Source organism: Rhinopithecus roxellana, chromosome 3 (genome assembly GCF_007565055.1).
Source record: "Rhinopithecus roxellana isolate Shanxi Qingling chromosome 3, ASM756505v1, whole genome shotgun sequence".
NCBI lineage: Eukaryota > Metazoa > Chordata > Mammalia > Primates > Cercopithecidae > Rhinopithecus > Rhinopithecus roxellana.
In genome coordinates, this window is record NC_044551.1 from 119,538,680 (window position 1) to 119,561,144 (window position 22,465).

A 22,465-nucleotide genomic window follows, 5' to 3' on the forward strand; every position below is an offset into this window, starting at 1 on the left:
AATGGGGCATTCATCTGGCGCAGGCAGTGCCCCTTGCTTCCTTGTTTCCTAGTTGCCCCTAGCTTTAGATCCCTGAAAAATGTTAATACTACCGTGTTAGTCAGGGTGTGACCCACTTGTGTAATCTTGTGGGATTAAATCACCGGGATTTAAAATACTATACTATGTAACGGAGGCAATATATTTGAATAGTTGGTCTTTTGTTGCAGGAAAAATTGTATTATGCAAGGAGCCACCTTTCTGCCTATATAATTTATTTGTGTCTAGAATTTTAGAGTCGACTGGGATTTTACAGATTATTTAATTCAGTTATCCCATTTTACAAATGAGGAAATTAAGGTTCAGAGATCACAACCAATATGGTGACCAACCAATCATGCTGGTTTGCCCTGGGCTAAGTAAGATGTTTCCTGGGATGCAGCACTTTCAGTGCTACAACTGGGAAAGTCCCAGGCAACTAGGAATAAGTTGGTCACCCCAAAAACCAATTACCTAACTCAAAGTTTCACAGCCTCTACTGACACATTGCAAACTAAAACACATGCTGACTTCCAGTACAAAGCCTTTCTTAGGACAGCATAATACAATCAAAATACTTTCTCATTCATGAGCCACATATTAAGACTCTGGAATACTATAATGGTCAGGTCGACTTTATGTTCTAGGTATTTATGAAAATTTTCTCTGACTTCTGATTTAGGCCATCTTATTCCTAAGAACTCAGCATTAGTACATACATTTTTAATCTAATTTAAATTTAATAAGGATAGCAGGTTATTTTTGTCTTTATTGAATGGAGAAAAAAAATAAATGCAGTGTATTAAGGATAGCCAAAGAGAGCATTTGTTTTGGATATTAGTTTAGGACCATAGTTACTAGATCTCAAACATACGAGGCTTCAGTTAAAGGCAAGAGACAATGAATAGGAATTCTGTTTTAATAAAAGTTGGGAAGCAGTGACGTCAATTGACACATGTAGCTTTCAAATTGCCTCGTTAGTTTACAGGTACAACCTGGGCAAAACTTTCTGACTCCTTGTGAAAAGGGTAAAGTGCTTAAAAACCCAGGTTGATAAAAATTGCTGAAGCTATCCTAAGACGAACCTTCTTTTATCTACTTCTTAAATATTGGTGAATCATTGGATTCCTCTTGATCATGGTTTTCTTCATATGCTACATGCTGTTTGCAGACAAACTTGACCATGAGTTCAACTCTGTTTATTACAGGGTCAGGCAATGTGCTGCCTGCCTGCCACTGCACCTCTGGCCTAGGCCCATGGCATGTATTGCTGATTTGTCCTGGTACTCATTCCTGCCCATCCTTGACTTGGCCTCACAGTCCTTCTGAACATGTGTCTTCAATATGACACTACAAACTGATCCAAAGTGGCATGAAAGATGAAATCTATTCTTGGACCTACCATTAATCAATCTTAGAGCCAGATAAAAACCAAATTGAGGTATCTAATTCAGGCCTCCTCCAAGCTGCCTATCTGAACGTCTGAAGCCCATGTTCCATCTCTGTCTAGATGACTTAGGGATGACTCTGTTTCAACATGTTCAAACATCAACTCGTCTTTACCCTTCAAATCTGCTTCTCTTGTGTTTTCCTTACTTCTGCCATTTAATTAGTCACCAAAGCCTGTACTTTATTCATTATAAACATCTCTAGAATCCTTCTCATGCCTTCTATCCCTGCTGCCACTGCTTTATTTGGGCTCTTGCAAAGCCTACTTGCTGGTATCTCCAACTTCATTCTCCGCTCTTCCTTCCTCATATCTACAAGAGGGATTGCTCCCAAAACCACAGATCTGACCGTGGCCATTCCTTTCCTCAGAAATCCCTAGAATGGCTCCCCCCGGCCTTCAGAATAAATATAGTTCAGGCCTCATAATTCAGCTTATAAGATCCTGATTGTTCCTTTGTGCCTGTCTTTACAGAAGTGCTGACTTCCCTGTTTGTATATTTGCTGAAGATTTAACTAATTTATTTGTCTTTTAAAAAGACAGTATTAGTTTGTTTTGTTAATCAAAGCCTCATTAATCTTCTAGTTCTCTATTTTGTAGTTATCTTCTTTTATTCTTTATTTATTTGTATTTATTTTCCCTTATTAACCTTCTTAGTTGAAACGTAACTGCTGGAGGGGTTTTTCCTGCCCACTGCACAAAGAAAGACCATGGCATTGTAGTAGAGAAAGAGTTTAATAGACATGAGGCCAGCCACACCATGTGGGAGATGGAGTTAGTACTCAAATCATTATCCTCCAAAGCCTTTAGGTTAAAAGTATTTCAAAGGCATTTTTGGGGAAAAGGGTGAGGATGGCTAGGCTTGCAGCTGATTGGTTGAGTCAGAGATGAATTCATGGGGGTGGAAGCTGTCCTTCTGCTTGCTGTGTAGCTTCTGGTTGGGGCCACAGGAGCAAGCTTGGGGGATCCCAAGTGGAGTCATGGGTGTCAGACACACAAAGAAACCTGGAAAGATATCTCAAAAGGCCAGTCTCCAGTAGTGGTGTTATTTGTAGGAGTAAATGGGGAAGTTGCATGTCTTATAACCTCTGGAATACCACCTGACAATCGTTCATGTCTGGACCTTAGCAGGATTCAGGCTCCTCTCCCTCCCCAAAGCTGATGGTTTTCCATGAGCTTTACAAAAGCAGTTAGCTCTGATCTCTTTCACTGTCATAATTTTCTCACCGATAATGATTTTTGCAAAGGTGGTTTCACAAATACTTCGTTTTCAGTTTTATTGTTCTCTTATAAATGTTTTTAGGAATGGATTTTCTTCTGTGTATTGCTGACACGAACAGGAGACAGAAATACTGAGTAGAAGAGGGCGGTTCCTTGGCAAAGGCCCCACCCTCCAGCCTGGATACCCGCAGCCCTAAATGAGAACAGGCATTTCTGTTTGGGACCCAAAAAGTTGCCTTTTGACTGGCCACGCCCCCTATCCTGCCCCCATATAAACCCCAAACCCCAAGCTCCAGAGCACACCGGCAGGTGAGGAGACGAGGAGGCAAGCCGACTGACAGCAAAACAACGTAGCAGAGGAAGAGAGAAGAGGAGGGACGCCAGGACACCGAGAGATGTTTGGCTGGGGATAGTCAGAGCGGAGTCCAGCCCCTGGGCGGCCCGACTGCAGGTGAAGATCACCTTCCCACTTCATCCATCCCCACCCTTCCAGCTCCCCATCCATCCTGCTGAAAGCCACTTCCACCACTCAATAAAACCTCACATTTGGCAGGGCACGGTGGCTCAAGCCTGTAATCCCAGCACTTTGGGAGGCCGAGACGGGCGGATCACGAGGTCAGGAGTTCGAGACCATCCTGGCTAACACGGTGAAACCCCGTCTCTACTAAAAAATACAAAAAAAGCTAGCCGGGCGAGGTGGCGGGCACCTGTAGTCCCAGCTACTCGGGAGGCTGAGGCAGGAGAATGGCGTAAACCCGGGAGGCGGAGCTTGCCGTGAGCTGAGATCCGGCCACTGCACTCCAGCCTGGGCGACAGAGCGAGACTCCGTATCAAAAAAAAAAAAAAAAACCTCACATTTATCCTTCATGCCAGTGTGTGACCCGATTTTTCCGGGATGCTGGACAAATGCTCGGAATACAGAAAGCTGTACCCTGGTCCTTTGCCCTTCGGAAAAGGCAGAGGGTCCACTGAGCTGGTTAACACTCCAGCAGTCTATGGTGGCCAAGCTGAAAGAGCTTTGTAACACCCACCTGTAGACGCTACCCCAAGGCCAGAGTCCAAAGCCCTCACCCCAGCCTCTGCACTTGCCTATCTGCATGCTCCCCCTCTCGCAAGGGGTTTCAGCAGAGGGGCTACTGAACAGGTGAGCCACACCCCTGTCGCAGGCCCTTCAAGGGGAATCAGGGAACTCTTCCTTTTCATTGCTTTGACCACATCCCATAAATCTTGTTCTCCTTGTCTTTCAGCTCCAATTTGTTTATACATTCAGTTTTTACTTTTGACTTTACTCATGATTTATTATAGAAAGATGTTTAACAATTTTTAAGCAAACGGAATAATTTTTGCTCCTCTTTCGTTGCTAATTTATTATTCATTGGAGTTAGAAAATTGTTGCTGAAGGGCAGGGCGCGGTGGCTCACAACTGTAATCCCAGCACTTTGGGAGGCCGAGGTGGGCGGATCCCCTGAGGTCTGGAGTTCGAGACCAGCCTGGCAAAGGTGGTGAAATCCCGTCTCTACCAAAACTACAAAAATTAGCTGGGCATGGAGGCGCGCACCTGTAATCTCGGCTACTTGGGATGCTGAGGCAGGAGAATCGCTTGAACCCGGGAGGCAGAGGTTTCAGTGAGCTGAGATCGTGTCATTGCATTTCAACTTGGATGACAGGGCAAGACTCCATCTCAAAAAAAAAAAAAAAAAGAAAATTGTTGCTGAAATAAATTCTGCATTTTGAAATGTATCAAAAGCGTGTGTGTGGATGTATGTGTTTGTATGCATAGGTATGTGGTCAATTTTTGTAAATATTCTATGGATCTTAAGAAGCATGTATATTCTCTTACTCTGGAGTATACTGTTCTCTTAATGTGTATTAGGTAAAATGTACTTATTATAATATTATATGTATGTGTATATATAATCTTTTAGAAAGGTTTTCTTTTTTTTTAATGGTACCTTTTCTGAGTAAGGACACGCTCTCCAAATCTTTACCTGGTTCTTTTCTTTTAGTGAGAGTTTGGCTAGGTATAGAATTCTAGATTCAAAATTCTTGATTCAAAATGACCTTTCTCCAGTATTGTAATGATATTGTTCCTTTATTTTATTTGCAGGTAAGAAGTTCAATGTTAATCTGATTCTGTTTCCTATTGGTATACCCTTTGTTTCTGTGAAGTGTTTTAGGATAGTCTCTTTATTGTTTGTTCCAAAATTTCATCAAGATAAGCCTAATGGGCTTTGTTTTTGGTTTTGATTTGAGGTTTTTCATCTGAAGATCTGATAAGGACATTTTACTCTATTATTATTTTTATTTCTTCTCCTTCATCCCCTCTCTTCTGTTTTTTAGAATGCCTACTAAATGGGTGAATATTCTTCTGGGTCTCTTCCTCATGTTCTTTAGGTTTTCCCCTATATTTTTCACCTCTTTGTCCTTCTGGACTACAGAGTAGGAGAATCACTTGGCTCTATTTGCTGCCTATTTGACTCTTTAGCTGTGTGCATTTTTCTGTTTGAGTCGCTAATAGATTGTGATCATATTTTTTACTTTGGAGATCTCCCTTGTTGCTTTTAATCATTACAATATATTATTTTCTTTTGAACACAGTATCTCTTCAAACCAATCTGAGGAAATTAATTATTCTTATTTTGAAGTTTTGTTTCATTTCTTATGTTTATATTCCTTTGTAGTTTTCTTTCGTTTGCTTGGATTTTGTTATTTCCCCACGGGTTAATTTTTCTACTTGTTGAGTTTAGAACTTTGTTGTTGTTATTGTTATTATAGTTGATATATTTATGGTTGATTTTCCTCAAATATTTAGATATTCTGGTTATCTGTTCTTAGCTATAGATGTGAATCCTAGCCCAAATGAAAATCACTGCTCATAGGCTGGGTGTGGTGACTCATGCCTATAATCGCAGCACTTTGGGAGGTCAAGGTGGGTGGATCACCTGAGGTCAGGAGTTCAAGATCAGCCTGGCCAACATGGGGAAACCCCGTCTCTACTAAAAATACCAAAAATTAGCCAAGCATAGTGGCATGCACCTGTAATCCCAGCTACTCGGGAGGCTGAGGCAGAAGAATCACTTGAACCTGGGAGGTGGAGATTGCAGTGAGCCGAGATTGTGCCATTGCATTCCAGCCTGGGCGACAGAGCAAGACTCTGTCTCAAAGAAAAGAAAGAAAAAGAAAAAAAATCACTGCTCATGTGACACAGAAACAGGTTCTGATTATAGGAGCCCTGGGAGCTTATGTAGGGGAAGTATGAATGAGATCATGCCAAGAGCCCCAGTCCCTCAGAGTAACCGTAGGTTGTAATACTGCTCTGCTTCTCCAGCCTCAGCTACTCTGGAATTTTCTATGCCCCAACTTTCACTTTAGAGAGGTGTTCTCATGGCTCGAATCTGGAGTGTGTAGCTCTAAGAAGTAACCACTCCCTTCATGACATCAGGGACATGGGTGGACACTGAGGTAAATGTTTTGAAATCCTTTAATTAGTCACCTTACTAACGGTCTTCATCCTGCTCTTTCCCCTAGTTCCCACTGGTTCTGCTCTTTGGATTATTTGGGGGCACAGTTGGGAAAACATACTCTGTTTGACCTTCTGTTTCCTCTATATGAGGTTGTGGCTTCCTCAGCTCTCTTAGTTTCCACTTTCAATCTAGTCTGAATGACTCTATATCCTCTAGAAATTTGATTGGTGGCATCACTTTCAAATTTCCCACTCTATTACGGATTCACTTTTTATGGGTGTATATATATGTGGCTTTCTGTCATCTTAATGGGATTTCTTTCCCCCAGAGTAAACTTTTGTATCCAGTTAGCCAATGTGAACTGGAAAGCCAACTCTTTGTTTAGGACTTCAGTATATAACCAGGACTTTTCCTTTTTATTGTTCCCTCTGTTGAAGGATTTAGAACAGATGTCTCAAATGAGGTCAGAAGTATTCTGAGCTATGTCCCAACATGCCATTTTCTGCTTTATGATTAGAGTCTCTTGCTGAGGCGCATGTCAGATGTCTTCTACTTCAGGGTAAGAACTTTGGGACCACCTTTATCCCGAAGGCTCAAACTTCGAGCATGTTTCTCAAAATCCACTTTACCTTTATCTCAGGAAGTATCAGAAACTTTATACAACAAGAACTCCTGGTTATTTCATCCCAGAGTCTCCAAGGATATACAGATTAGGTCCCCTCAAATTCACTCATGTTTGTGTAACGTTTCTCACCTTACCTAGACTTTCACACTGGTATTTCATTTGAGCTGCTTGACAATTTTCTTGTAGTTATAGAATATTATCCTCATTTGGCACATGAGGAAATTGATTCAGATAGGTTCTTTGGCAAATTATACAAATATAAAATGGAAAAGCCAGTTCATAAGCTCCAAAATTCTTTTTCTGAGTACAGTGTTTTACTTCTATACCTCCTGTGGACTGCGGTATAGAAAGAAAGCTGAGGTGAGATCAGTGACCTTAGACCAAGATTGGTTTTAAATCTAGATATGTATCCTTGAGGCTAGACAGTAATTGAACTCGACTCTAAGAGTTTGATTCAATATTCACTGAGAAGAATATGTCTGCTGGTGACAGATTAAATTTTTATATTATTTTAAAAAGTCGTAGAACTAGCTACTCCTTAGCTACATAGGAATTTCATGAATTATTTCTTTAAGATGCTTGGTGACCTGTATTCACTCCATATTTCTGTCCAGGTTTACTTTATTGGGTGTATCAGTTATCTATTGCTGTTTAACAAGCCCCTTCCATGCCCCAGGCTTAGTAGCTTAACACAGCTGCCATTTATTATTGCTGCCAAATTTACCAGTCAGCCTGGTAGTTCTGCTGATCCAGTCAGGCTTGGCTAATCTCTGCTGGGCTCACTCATGTGTCTGTGGTCAGCTTGAGGATTGACTGGAGGCTAGCTGTTCTATTAATGTGTTTGGTCGTTGGCTGGCTTGCTACTGGCCAGGACGATGCCTCTTATCCAGCAGGCCAACCCAGCTTTATTCATGTGGTGGCATCCAAGCTCCAAGAGAGCAAGTGGAAGTAAGCCTTTTGAGCTCTAAGATTAGAAGTGGTACAATGTCACTTCTGCCTTTTGTTGGTCACAGTAATTCACAAAGCCAGTCTAGGTTCAAAGAGTAGACAGGGAGTTGCAAAGTCATATTGAAAGGGCCATGAATACAGAAAGAAGAATTGCCATCATTTTTGTAAACAATCTACCATACCTGGCCTTTGTACACGTGCCTCAGTTGCTATGAGTGTTGGCTGCCAAAGGGTCACAGATGCCTCTGGCTATGAACTGACTTGTGTCACCTCAAAGTATGTATGGTGAATCCCTAATCCCCAAAGTTATTGTATCTGGATATGGGGTTTTCAGGAGGTAATTAAGGCTACATGAGATCATAGAGGTGCGGTCCTAATTCAATAAGGCTGTGACTTTATACAGAGAGAGAGAGAAAGAATTTTTTTTCTCTCTCTCTCTGCCATGTGAGGACACAGCAAGAAGGCAGCAACCTGCAAGCCAGGAAGTGGGCCCTCATCAGAAACCACCTGTGCTGGACCTTGATCTGGGACTTCTATTCTCCGAACTATGAGGAAACAGAGCTGCCCCGTCTGTGGTATTTTGTTATGGCAGCCCAAGCTAACAAACACACCTCTCCACTTTTGGAGAGTTACCCTGTGTTGAAGGGGACTGCCTTGCCCTAGAGATTATGCCCTTATCTTTCATGTGGGAGGAAGGAGGTGCAGCTCATAGCAAATGGCTCATGGATGCGGGAGTATAAAAGGCTGGTTCTCAGTAGGCAACAATTCTGTATGATTTAAGCCCCAGAGCCTTCGTACGGATCAAGGCAAGGCTTGGTTTTGTCTGAGACCATGTCCTTGCTCTTTTATCCCTCTCTAGTCTTACTTTCCTCTCCCTTTGACAGGTTTCTCCTGATGAGGACTCTCTCAGTAATTCATAGGCACCCAATTCCCTGACTCAGGACCTATTTCTAGGGATCTCTACCAAGACAGATGTTTTATGATCATAGGATATTAAAAGACAGCACTTGTCATTAGTACATATTTATAAGCAGAGTTGCATATTTTAGCTTAGTTGCAGTCTGTGTGAGATTTCAAAATGCTATTCTACACTTTGATAAAAATAACAATGCTTATTAACATTTGCTGAGTGCTTACTAGGCTCTCTGCTGAGCATATAACATATGATCTCATTTAATCTTCACCATGACCATATGAGATAGCTATTGTTACTCTCAGTTTTTATACTTTTAGTGTTTTCTAAATCAGTTTGTATCTGGGATTTTGATCTATGATTCTTTGCTCTAGCAACAAAAGACTTCTGGGCCTGCATAAAAATAGACTTTGGCACATGACATTCAGGAAACACCTGATAAGTGTCACAGACAAGACAAATTGGCCTTTCTTCAACTTGAAAAATCAGGACTCTCTGGATTCATTATTGAACAGTATTGACGGTGAAACCTAATGGTCTGTGGAATGTTCCTGTTCAAAACTCTATCATTGTGGTGTTCTACTTCGGTGTTTCAAAGTGCTTTGCTAAATAACACATTTGTGGGTCTAGGCATGTACATCTTAGCTTTTAAAAAGTTTTACCCTCTCAAGTTTCCACTAAGTAAGGATCATTCATACAACAAACATGTCTTAAGTTTTTATCGCTGCTTGTTAAGTACTTCTCTCTCTATATATATATGTGTGTGTGTGTGCGTGTGTGTGTGTGTGTGTGTGTGTGTTGTGGGCATCATAGGAAGATAAAAAATGAGTCCATAGTAACTGTTCAAGTCAGTGAATCCCTAATTTCAGCAGCTGCAGCAGGAAATAGGAAATCTTATAAAGGGAGGGTCAAGGAACAGGCATCAGTTCTGTGTTAGTTGCGTGGCAATGCTTTGTCTTTTTCAGTTTAGGTGGAAATGGCCTCTGGCTCCAAGGGAAAATCCAGAAAGGAAGATCAGATAATACTGTGTTCAGCATGGTCCTAAGCCAGAAACCAAGGCTTAAAGGACTCTCCTCAATGTTACACAGCTAGGAAGTGGTGCAATCAGAAATTGAACATGGGTGCACCATTGCCTGCTGAAATAGCAGGAAATGAAAGAGTAAGCAACATAATGGATGTAAAGGGTGCTTCCTGGAGAGCTGCTCATATGGTGCAAAGTTTCTTCTACAGTGAAAGCAAACTCCAACAGGTGGCATTCCATGTAGCTTTCATGATTCCACCTACCTGAACTAGATAGAGCCCTGTAAGTTTATTAAGGGGACTGTAGCTGGATTTATAAAATTAAATTAGTTACCCAGAAGTAGAACAGCCATTTGAAGAGAAGGGGAGCTTGAGCGACAGACGGAATAATGAATGTGTCTCTGAGTCTGGTTGGTTTGAAATGTCTGCTAAAACTGATGAGAAAATGCTAAGAGGCTTAAACCTTGGAGTTTTGTAAAGAAAGTTTCTCTGGAAAGTAAATAATAAAGCCATAATTCTTTCAGTGAAAGAAACAGAGCCTAATTTAACAGGAGATTGGGTGCCTTGTTCTGCAAGCAACCGGAGACTGAAGGCTGCCACTGGGCATTCTGTGAATTCCCGTGGAGTGGGGGACTCACTGGCATCGAGCCCATGAGTGGTCCACCTGTTTGCACACCACAGAGGAAGGATCCACATGGATAGCTTAAGTTCCCCCAAACCATTTATTTTATCTAAAAGAAACACAGTCACCCCAGAGGCTTATAGATGTGCAATCTAGTCTCTCTTTTAAAGGATTTTTACGTATCCTTGTGTCTTTAAAGGCAAAACTAGCAACTGCTTTTTACATCTGTCCAAGCTAATCTTTCCCTGCTTTAAGCAGGCAGACAGGAAATGCAGTTTGCCTCTATTACCTAACATGCAGGAGGTATATAAAAGAAAGAAATAAGAAAAAAAAAAGTGAGAGCATAAGGTAAATGGATTGGATGAGATCAAAAAAGGGAAATAGGAGCCTGGTGAGCAATCCTTGGCAGGGGGCCCAGAGCAGCTTCAGGAGAGGAACAGAGCCCAGCAAGAGCATTTCCTGCTTTGGGTTAAAAAAATAAATTCAACTATCCTCTATGAGGTGGACTATTTATCCTGTGAAGCATTATGTCATTAATTTGAAAATTACAGGTAGTAATAAAAACAGCAGTTATTTTTTTAACACCTAGATGAATGGGCCTCTCTCTGTTTCACCCACTGCACACCTGCGTTATTTTAATATTATCTGGTGTGTGGGTAGCTTCCCAGAAAGTTTCAGCCTGCATGAAAGCTTGAACAGCCTTGTCGCGTCTCTAAAACTTCTTACATTTTCTATATACTTCTATTTCCCTCAGCCCATAATCTTCCATAGAAACTAAAGGATAATCACCATATAGGCTAAGAAGCAGCATTGTTTTTTCATAATCATAATAATTGCTGGAATTAACAAAATCCTAAATTGTCTTCTGTCATAGCATACCCAAGTGGCTTCATGTTTTGCCTGCCTTTCAGCAGTCATCACTTTCCCTCATCCACAGGACATTGGAAGCTTCCTAAATACACCTTGCTATCATTCCGCCTGGTCTTTCTTCAGGAAGTGGATGAGTCTGGCTTTCTCTTTTCACATTGCCAGCTTGAAAAACCTTGGACTTAGGGGAATTTGCCTTAGATGTCTAGCTATGTGATTATAAACTGTTTCCCATATCAAAGTTTCCTGATGCTTATACAACGTATAAGACCACAGTCCTTTGAACTCTGGGCAGGTGTATGGTTTTACAGTGCAATATTTTAAGAGAATTTGTTTTAATCTTCCAGCTAAGCCTCTTTATACACACAGGGCTGCCAAGAGAACAAATGCAATTCACTTACAAGTTGTTTGCCTAGTTAACAGTAAGTACGCAAATCAGTTTCCTGTTCACACAAAGGATTTTCTTGTGTTTGAAATCTTTAACCAACAGTACGTTGGCTCGGATTTTTACGGAGAATTCACAATGTTAATTATCTATAGCGCTCTGTGCACCAGGATGTGAGGTGACTTAGTAAGCAACTGGTTAGTACCAAACAAGTATATTGCCTGAGTTTTTGAAAAGGACCTTTGTGTGAATGGTGGGGAGGCACCACAAAGGGCCCACATGGAAACAGAGGTTCAGCATGCAGTGAAAGGCATCAGGAAGTTGGAAGACAGCACAGAGGAAGGGGAAAGGAAAGCTTTATTGTAAGGATAACATTAAGACAAGGGATTATAAATCATTATTTTTTTCTCAGGGTTTTTGCTCAAGGTTTTCCTCTTATGCTTCCTTTCTTGCATGTGTTTCTTCTTTTTTCTTTAAGAAAAATGAAGGCATTCACATCAATAAGCATTTTCAAAGAGACTTTTGAGTCTTGAGTCTTAATGTAATCGGACTGCATTATCATTAAAAGACAAGTTGTATGCTGCATCAGTAACAGAAGCCCAGCAGCCAGAGCCGTATGGCAGCATTGCTACTATGTACAGTACAACACAGAGATATTTTACTGTAGGAGCATAACCTCCCCCCACCCATGTATGCATTTATGTACTTTATTCTCATTGCCAAGCTCCTTAAATATTTTCTCTTCACATATTTACCTAAGGCTGTTTCCCTTCAGCCCAGAGAAGTTAGACATAACTTGCACATTGCCCTGGGGTAAGAAAGATGCTACGCAACTAGAATAACAAAGGTAGCATAGTCTTGATTCTTAAGCAAAATATGCTGGTTTAGAAGGAAGACAGAAAAAAATCAGAAGCATCCTTATAGAACTAGTTTCTCTTATGCTCAAATCTGGGAAATGGGGATATGATGGAACCCTTTCTGAGTGTACATTTTGAAAAATAGAGTGAAACTTATAACCACGGTTTGAACTAGGCAATAACAATTCTCAGGGAAATGATCCCTTCTCCCACGCCACCCTGATATGACAGCTGACAGGTATAGATGAGAACTGGTGGCACAGTGGATCCAGGCAGGAGAGGGCCAGAGTCTCCTCAGTTTTATGTGCTCTTGAAGTTGTGGGCAAAGACATGTGAAAAGTTCCCCCAAACCCCTAGAGCATGTCACTGATCCAAGGTGAGGAGAACCATTGTGCTACATAGGTCTTGTTGTGGCAGGAATGAGATGTTGCATTGTTAGCAGGGGGTTGAAGCTACCTGCTAGCAGATGGATGCCAGGATGCTACATGGGAGCCAGGCCAAGGTCTGCAGCTCCTCCAGCCACCATGGGAATAAGCACCACACTTCATGTGTCTGCCCAGGACCAGATAGGATGAGTCACACCTGGAGCAGGAGGCCGGCATGGGCCTGACACAGATATGGACACCTGCTGCCCACTGCTGCAGGGCTGCCATGTGCTTACATTCTCTCGCAGCGTATTAGGGTCAGCCCCAGGAGGAGGATACATAAAAACGATTTGTAACAGGCTGAGTTTTTTCTTCTACTAAATTTTATATTTGAGATAATTGTCGATTCACTTGCAGTAAGAAATCATACAGAGAGATCCAGGTACCATTTACCCAGTATTCCCTAGTGGTAACAGTTTACAAAACAATGTAAACCACAGCCAGGATATTGTCAAGTTATAGAACATTTCCATCAACACAAGGAACTTCACGTTGCCCGCCCCCCGCCTGCCTTTTTTTTCCCAGATAGAATCTCGCTCTGTTGCCAAGGCTGGAGTGCAGTGGTGTGATCTTGGCTCACTGCAACCTCACCTCCCGGGTTCAAGCGATTCTGCCTCAGCCTCTTGAGTAGCTGGGACTACAGGTATGCGCCACAACGCCCAGCTAATTTTTGTATTTTTAGTAGAGACCAGGTTTCACCATATTGGCCAGGCTGGTCTCAAACTCCTGACCTCATGATCCACCTGCCTCAGAAAGTGCTGGGATTACAGGCATGAGCCTCAGAAAGTGCTGGGATTACAGGCATGAGCCACCGCGCCTGGCCCATGTTGCCCTTTTATAAACACATCTGCTTCCCTCTCCAGCACTTACAGCTGGCAACCCCTGATCTGTCGTCTATTTCTATAATTTTGCTTTTCTGAGAAAGTCTTTATTTATTCTTCACTTTTGAAGAATAACTTTGCTGATATAAAATCCTAGGTTGGTGATTTCCCTTGTTCCTCCCATAGGTAAGGTATTTTTTCCTCCTTTGACTTTATTCAATACTTTCTCTTTGTCTCTGCTTTTTTTTTTCATTTTAATATAATATGCATAAATATGTATGGGCTATTTATTGATTTTTAAATTTATTATTCTGCTTGGAATACTCTGAGCTTCTTGGATATGTGATTTGATAACTATCATTCACTTTGGAAAGTTCCCCACATTACTTCAAATATTTTCAGAGTGTCTAGCTATTTTAGTACCTTTGCCTTCACATATAGATTTTAGACTAATCTTTTAAATAGGCAAAAAAAATTGCTGAGATTTGATTGGCATTGTATTGAACCTGTGTATTAATTTGAGGAGAGTGTCACTATATTGGATCTACTAATCTATAAAGACAATATTTCTCTCCATTTATTTAGACCTTCTTTGATTTTTCAAATTAGCATTTTACAATTTTCACCCTACAAGTCCTCTGTGTTTTGTTAGATTTACACCTAAGATATTTTTGTAAAAAGTGATTATAATGACAATGCATTTTTTATTTTGGTGTTTTTAATTACATGTTCATTGTTACTGTATAAAAATACAATTAATTATTGTATTTTTTTGGATCCTGAGACTTTGTTGAACTCATTTATTAGTCCTAGAAGGCTTTTTTGGTTTTGTTTTTGTTTTTGTTTTTTGTTTTGTTTTGTTTTGTTTTTGTTTTTGTTTTTGATACTTGGGATTTTCTCCAACTTTTCAAAGAGGGACAGTTTTTTCTTCTTCCAACCGGGAATACTTTGCGGTCGGAAGTTCCTGGCCTGAGAAGGGAGGAAGGGAGAGAAGGGACGGGAGCGACTGGAAGGGAGGGAAGTTGGGCACGTTTCATTGCCTTCATGAAGGAGGGAATGCCGACCCTTGCCGTCCTTGCTTCCTTTCTCCTTCCTTCAATGTGTCCTGGTCTTCAGGCTTTCCTTTCCGTTCCTTTCCTTTTTCGGCCTTTCTCCTTTCCTTTTTTCATTTCCTTTTTCCTTTTTCTTTCCTTTTCCTTTCTTCTTTTCCTTTCCTTTCTTCTTTTTTTTCTTGCCTTTATTGCACCAGTTGTGATTTCCAGCATTATGTTGAATAAGAATGGTGAGACTGGAAATGACTGCTTTGTTCCTAATCTTAAGAGGAAAGCAATCAGTCTTTCATTATTGAGTATAATGATACATGTAAGTTTTTTTTATAAATGCTCTCCAAAAAGAGAGTAAGTTCTTTGTAAGAGAATAACTTGATTAGCTTTCCTTCTATCTCTATTTCTCTGAGAGTTCTTAGTTATAGATATTGAATTTTGTCAAGTGTTTTTTCTTTATCAATTGATATGGTCATGCAAATTTTTTAGCCCATGAAAATGGTAGATTACATTGATTGAATTTAGCATATTGCACAAGTCTTGTATCTCTGAAATAAATTCCACTTGATCATGGTGTATAATTATTCTTCATTATTGTTGAATATCATATGTTTTTATTTTACAGAATTTTTGAGCCTATATTATGAGCTTTATTGGCCTTAATTTTCTTTGTCTGGTTTTGATATCAAGGCAATACTAGTTTTATATAATACATTGAAAAGTGTTCCCTCCTTGTGATGGTTGATTTCATGTGTCAATTTGACTAGCCTAGTCTATGGTAACCAGATATTTGGTCAAACATTATTCTAGATGTTTCTATGAATATACTCTTTAGATTATAGTAACATGTAAATCCACAGACATCAGGTAAAGCAGATTACCCTCCATAATATGAGTGAACCTCATTCAACCCCCTATGAGGGAGGGTGAATTCTATCAACAGGCTACCTTTGGATGCAAACTGCAACATCAGCTCTTCCCTGGGTCTGTAATATGCTGGCCTGCCTTACAGATTTTGGGCTTGCCAATCTCTGCAACCATATCAGTCAATTCCTTAAAATAAATTCCCTCTCTCTTTCTACAGTAGGTAGATATATTCTGTTTATCTGGATAATTTTGACTAATCTACTTCTCTTCTATATTCTAGAACATACTACATACAAATGGTATTAATTTTCTCTTCAAATATTTGGTAAAATTCGCTGTTAAACCATTGGGCCTGGACATTTCTTTTCTTGAGATCTCAAGTGATTAAACCTTAATATTGGAACTGGGTGGAGCTCACAGCAGCTCAAGGAGCCCTGCCTGTCTCTGTAGACTCCACCTCTGGGGACAGGGCACAGCTAAACAACAACAACAACAAAGCAGCAGAAACCTCTGCAGACGCAAACGACTCTGTCTGACAGCTTTGAAGAGAGCAGTGGATCTCCCAACACAGAGGTTGAGATCTGAGAACGGACAGACTGCCTGCTCAAGTGGGTCCCTGACCCCTGAGTAGCCTAACTGGGAGACATCCCCCACTAGTGGCAGACCGACACCCCACACCTCACACGGTGGAGTACACCCCTGAGAGGAAGCTTCTAAAGCAAGAATCAGACAGGTTCACTCGCTGTTCAGCAATATTCTACCTTCTGCAGCCTCTGCTGCTGACACCCAGGCAAACAGGGTCTGGAGTGGACCTCAAGCAACCTCCAACAGACCTACACCTGAGGGTCCTGACTGTCAGAAGAAAAACTACCAAACAGGAAGGACACCTATACCAAAACCCCATCAGTACGTCACCATCATCAAAGACCAGAGGCAGATAAAACCACAAAGATGGGGAAAAAGCAGGGCAGAAAAGCTGGAAATTCAAAAAATAAGAGTACATCTCCCCCTGCAAAGGAACGCAGCTCATCGCCAGCAATGGATCAAAGCTGGATGGAGAATGACTTTGATGAGATGAGAGAAGAAGGCTTCAGTCCATCAAACTTCTCAGAGCTAAAGGAGGAATTACGTACCCAGTGCAAAGAAACTAAAAATCTTGAAAAAAGAATGGAAGAATTGATAGCTAGAATAATTAATGCAGAGAAGGTCATAAACGAAATGACAGAGATGAAAACCATGACACGAGACATACATGACAAATGCACAAGCTTCAGTAACCGACTCGATCAACTGGAAGAAAGAGTATCAGCGATTGAGGATCAAATGAATGAAATGAAGCAAGAAGAGAAATCCAAAGAAAAAAGAAGAAAAAGAAATGAACAAAGCCTGCAAGAAGTATGGGATTATGTAAAAAGACCAAATCTACGTCTGATTGGGGTGCCTGAAAGTGAGGAAGAAAATGGAACCAAGTTGGAAAACACTCTTCAGGATATCATCCAGGAGAACTTCCCCAACCTAGTAGGGCAGGCCAACATTCAAATTCAGGAAATACAGAGAACGCCACAAAGATACTGTCCGAGAAGAGCAACTCCAAGACACATAATTGCCAGATTCACCAAAGTTGAAATGAAGGAAAAAATCTTAAGGGGAGCCAGAGAGAAAGGTCAGGTTACCCACAAAGGGAAGCTCATCAGATTAACAGCAGATCTCTCAGCAGAAACTCTACAAGCCAGAAGAGAGTGGGGGCCAATATTCAACATTCTTAAAGAAAAGAATTTTCAACCCAGAATTTCATATCCAGCCAAACTACGTTTCATAAGTGAAGGAGAAATAAAATCCTTTACAGATAAGCAAATGCTTAGAGATTTTGTCACCACCAGGCCTGCCGTACAAGAGACCCTGAAGGAAGCACTAAACATGGAAAGGAACAACTGGTACCAGCCATTGCAAAAACATGCCAAAATGTAAAGACCGTCAAGGCTAGGAAGAAACTGCATCAACTAATGAGCAAAATAACCAGTTAATATCATAATGGCAGGATCAAGTTCACACATAACAATATTAACCTTAAATGTAAATGGACTAAATGGTCCAATTAAAAGACAGACTGGCAAGCTGGATAACGAGTCCGGACTCATCAGTTTGCTGTATTCAGGAGACCCATCTCACATGCAGAGACATACATAGGCTCAAAATAAAGGGATGGAGGGAGATCTACCAAGCAAATGGAGAACAAAAAAAAGCAGGAGTTGCAATCCTAGTCTCTGATAAAATAGACTTTAAACCATCAAAGATCAAAAGAGACAAAGAAGGACATAACATAATGGTAAAGGGATCAATTCAACAGGAAGAGCTAACTATCCTAAATATATATGCACCCATACAGGAGCACCCAGATTCATAAAGCAAGTCCTTAGAGACTTACAAAGAGACTTAGACTCCCATACAATAATAATGGGAGACTTCAACACCCCACTGTCAACTTTAGAGAGATCAACGAGACAGAAAGTTAACAAGGATATCCAGGAATTGAACTCATCTCTGCAGCAAGCAGACCTAATAGACATCTACAGAACTCTCCACCCCAAATCAACAGAATATACATTCTTCTCAGCAACACATCACACTTATTCCAAAATTGACCACATAATTGGAAGTAAAGCACTTCTCAGCAAATGTACAAGAACAGAAATTATAACAAACTGTCTCTCAGACCACAGTGCAATCAAACTAGAACTCAGGACTAAGAAACTCAATCAAAACTGCTCAACTACATGGAAACTGAATAACCTGCTCCTGAATGACTACTGGGTACATAACAAAATGAAGGCAGAAATAAAGATGTTCTTTGAAACCAATGAGAACAAAGATACAACATACCAGAATCTCTGGGACACATTTAAAGCAGTGTGTAGAGGGAAATTTATAGCACTAAATGCCCACAAGAGAAAGCTGGAAAGATCTAAAATTGACACTCTAACATCACAATTAAAAAAACTGGAGAAGCAAGAGCAAACACATTCAAAAGCTAGCAGAAGGCAAGAAATAACTAAGATCAGAGCAGAACTGAAGGAGATAGAGACACAAAAAACCCTCCAAAAAATCAATGAATCCAGGAGTTGGTTTTTTGAAAAAATCAAGAAAATTGACAGACCGCTAGCAAGACTAATAAAGAAGAAAAGAGAGAAGAATCAAATAGACACAATAAAAAATGATAAAGGGGATATCACCACCGACCCCACAGAAACACAAACTACCATCAGAGAATACTATAAACACCTCTACGCAAATAAACTAGAAAATTTAGAAGAAATGGATAATTTCCTGGATGCTTACACTCTCCCAAGACTAAACCAGGAAGAAGTTGAATCCCTGAATAGACCAATAGCAGGCTCTGAAATTGAAGCAATAATTAATAGCCTACCAACCAAAAAAAGTACAGGACCAGATGGATTCACAGCTGAATTCTACCAGAGGTACAAGGAGGAGCTGGTACCTTTCCTTCTGAAACTCTTCCAATCAATAGCAAAAGAGGGAATCCTCCCTCACTCATTTTATGAGGCCAACATCATCCTGATACCAAAGCCTGGCAGAGACACAACAAAAAAAGAGAATTTTAGACCAATATCCCTGATGAACATCGACGCAAAAATCCTCCGTAAAATACTGGCAAACCAGATCCAGCAGCACATCAAAAAGCTTATCCACCATGATCAAGTGGGCTTCATCCCTGGGATGCAAGGCTGGTTCAACATAAGCAAATCAATAAACGTAATTCAGCATATAAGCAGAACCAAAGACAAAAACCACATGATTATCTCAATAGATGCAGAAAAGTCCTTTGACAAAATTCAACAGCCCTTCATGCTAAAAACGCTCAATAAATTCGGTATTGATGGAACATATGTCAAAATAATAAGAGCTATTTACGACAAACCCACAGCCAATATCATACTGAAAGGGCAAAAACTGGAAAAATTCCCTTTGAAAACTGGCACAAGACAGGGATGCCCTCTCTCACCACTCCTATTCAACATCGTGTTGGAAGTTCTGGCTAGGGCAATCAAGCAAGAGAAAGAAAGAAAGGGTATTCATTTAGGAAAAGAAGAAGTCAAATTGTCTCTGTTTGCAGATGACATGACTGTATATTTAGAAAACCCTATCATCTCAGCCCAAAATCTCCTTAAGCTGATGAGAAACTTCAGCAAAGTCTCAGGATAGAAAATCAATGTGCAAAAATCACAAGCATTCTTATACACCAGTAACAGACAAACAGAAAGCCAAATCATGAATGAACTTCCATTCACAATTGCTTCAAAGAGAATAAAATACCTAGGAATCCAACTGACAAGGGATGTAAAGGACCTCTTCAAGGAGAACTACAAACCACTGCTCAGTGAAATCAAAGAGGACACAAACAAATGGAAGAGAATACCATGCTCATGGATAGGAAGAATCAATATCGTGAAAATGGCCATACTGCCCAAGGTAATTTATAGATTCAATGCCATCCCCATCAAGCTACCAATGAGTTTCTTCACAGAACTGGAAAAAACGGCTTTAAAGTTCATATGGAACCAAAAAAGAGCCCGCATTGCCAAGACAATCCTAAGTCAAAAGAACAAAGCTGGAGGCATCACGTTACCTGACTTCAAATTATACTACAAGGCTACAGTAACCAAAACAGCATGGTACTGGTACCAAAACAGAGATATAGACCAATGGAACAGAACAGAGTCCTCAGAAATTATACCACACATCTACAGCCATCTGATCTTTGACAAACCTGAGAAAAACAAGAAATGGGGAAAGGATTCCCTATTTAATAAATGGTGCTGGGAAAATTGGCTGGCCATAAGTAGAAAGCTGAAACTGGATCCTTTCCTTACTCCTTATATGAAAATTAATTCAAGATGGATTAGAGACTTAAATGTTAGACCTAATACTATAAAAACCCTAGAAGAAAACCTAGGTAATACCATTCAGGACATAGGCATGGGCAAGGACTTCATGTCTAAAACACCAAAAGCAATGACAACAAAAGCCAAAATTGACAAATGGGATCTAATTAAACTAAAGAGCTTCTGCACAGCAAAATAAACTACCATCAGAGTGAACAGGCAACCTACAGAATGGGAGAAAATTTTTGCAATCTACTCATCTGACAAAGGGCTAATATCCAGAACCTACAAAGAACTCAAACAAATTTACAAGAAAAAAACAACCCCATCAAAAAGTGAGCAAAGGATATGAACAGACATTTCTCAAAAGAAGACATTCATACAGCCAACAGACACATGAAAAAATGCTCATCATCACTGGCCATAGAGAAATGCAAATCAAAACCACAATCAGGTACCATCTCACACCAGTTAGAATGGCAATCATTAAAAAGTCAGGAAACAACAGGTGCTGGAGAGGATGTGGAGAGATAGGAACACTTTTACACTGTTGGTGGGATTGTAAACTAGTTCAACCATTATGGAAAACAGTATGGCAATTCCTCAAGGATCTAGAACTAGAAGTACCATATGACCCAGTCATCCCATTACTGGGTATATACCCAAAGGATTGTAAATCATGCTGCTATAAAGACACATGCACACGTATGTTTATTGCGGCACTATTCCCAATAGCAAAGACTTGGAATCAACCCAAATGTCCATCAGTGACAGACTGGATTAAGAAAATGTGGCACATATACACCATGGAATACTATGCAGCCATAAAAAAGGATGAGTTTGTGTCCTTTGTAGGGACATGGATGCAGCTGGAAACCATCATTCTCAGCAAACTATCACAAGAACAGAAAACCAAACACCACATGTTCTCACTCATAGGTGGAAACTGAACAATGAGATCACTTGGACTCGGGAAGGGGAACATCACACACCGGGGCCTGTCATGGGGAGGGGGGAGGGATTGCATTGGGAGTTATTCCTGATGTAAATGACGAGTTGATGGGTGCTGACGAGTTGATGGGTGCAGCATACCAACATGGCACAAGTATACATATGTAACAAACCTGCAAGTTATGCACATGTACCCTAGAACTTAAAGTATAATAATAATAATAATAAAAAAGAAAAGAAAACACAGAAATACATACTATTTGGGAGGGAAATGGAAATATCTAAAAAAAAAAAAAATCTTAATATTTATAGGTCTACTCGGATGGTCTATTTAATTATTGGCTGAGTTGTGGTCATTTATATTTTTTGAGGAATTGGTCCATTTCATCTAAATTGTCAAATTTAGGTTTATAGGTTTGTTTCTAGTATTCTCATATTAGCCTTTGATGTTCATACTGATATATCTGGTTACTGATATTGCACACTGTGTCTTCTTTCTTTTTTTTTTTTTTTTGAGACGGAGTCTTGCTCTGCCGCCCAGGCTGGAGTGCTGTGGCCGGCTCTCAGCTCACTGCAAGCTCCGCCTCCCGGGTTCACGCCATTCTCCTGTCTCAGCCTCCCGAGTAGCTGGGACTACAGGCGCCCGCCTCGTCGCCCGGCTAGTTTTTTTGTATTTTTTAGTAGAGACGGGGTTTCAGCGTATTAGCCAGGATGGTCTCGATCTCCTGACCTCGTGATCCGCCCGTCTCGGCCTCCCAAAGTGCTGGGATTACAGGCTTGAGCCACCGCGCCCGGCGTGTCTTCTTTCTTGTAGTCTTGGGGAGGTTGTCAATTATATTGATTTTTTAAAAAAATCCTAGGTCTTTGTTTCATTGATTTTCTTCATTGCTTTATTGTTTTCTACTTAATTGACTTCTTTTTATTATTTCATACCATCTGCTTGCTTTGGGTTGATTTTGCTCCTCTTTTTCTAGTTTCTTTAGATGAAACCTTAACTATTGATTTGGGACTTTTCCTCTTTAATAATATTTACATTTGGGGCTTTAAACTTCTATTTCAGCACTTCTATA

The 22,465-nt window shown here is 40.5% G+C and overlaps 1 protein-coding gene across 6 annotated transcripts in view; it reads left to right on the forward strand.

The window, feature by feature from the left end:
• LOC104659747 overlaps positions 1-22,465 on the forward strand; it is a 147,447-nt gene that overhangs the window by 111,391 nt on the left and 13,591 nt on the right. The window contains exon 3 of one of the 6 annotated variants that reach the window (XR_004056271.1): positions 13,338-13,455. The exons of the other annotated variants lie outside the window; for them this stretch is intronic. The gene's annotated coding sequence lies outside the window, so the exon portion shown is untranslated. The remainder of the gene's footprint in view (positions 1-13,337; positions 13,456-22,465) is intronic. 6 annotated transcript variants of the gene reach the window in all.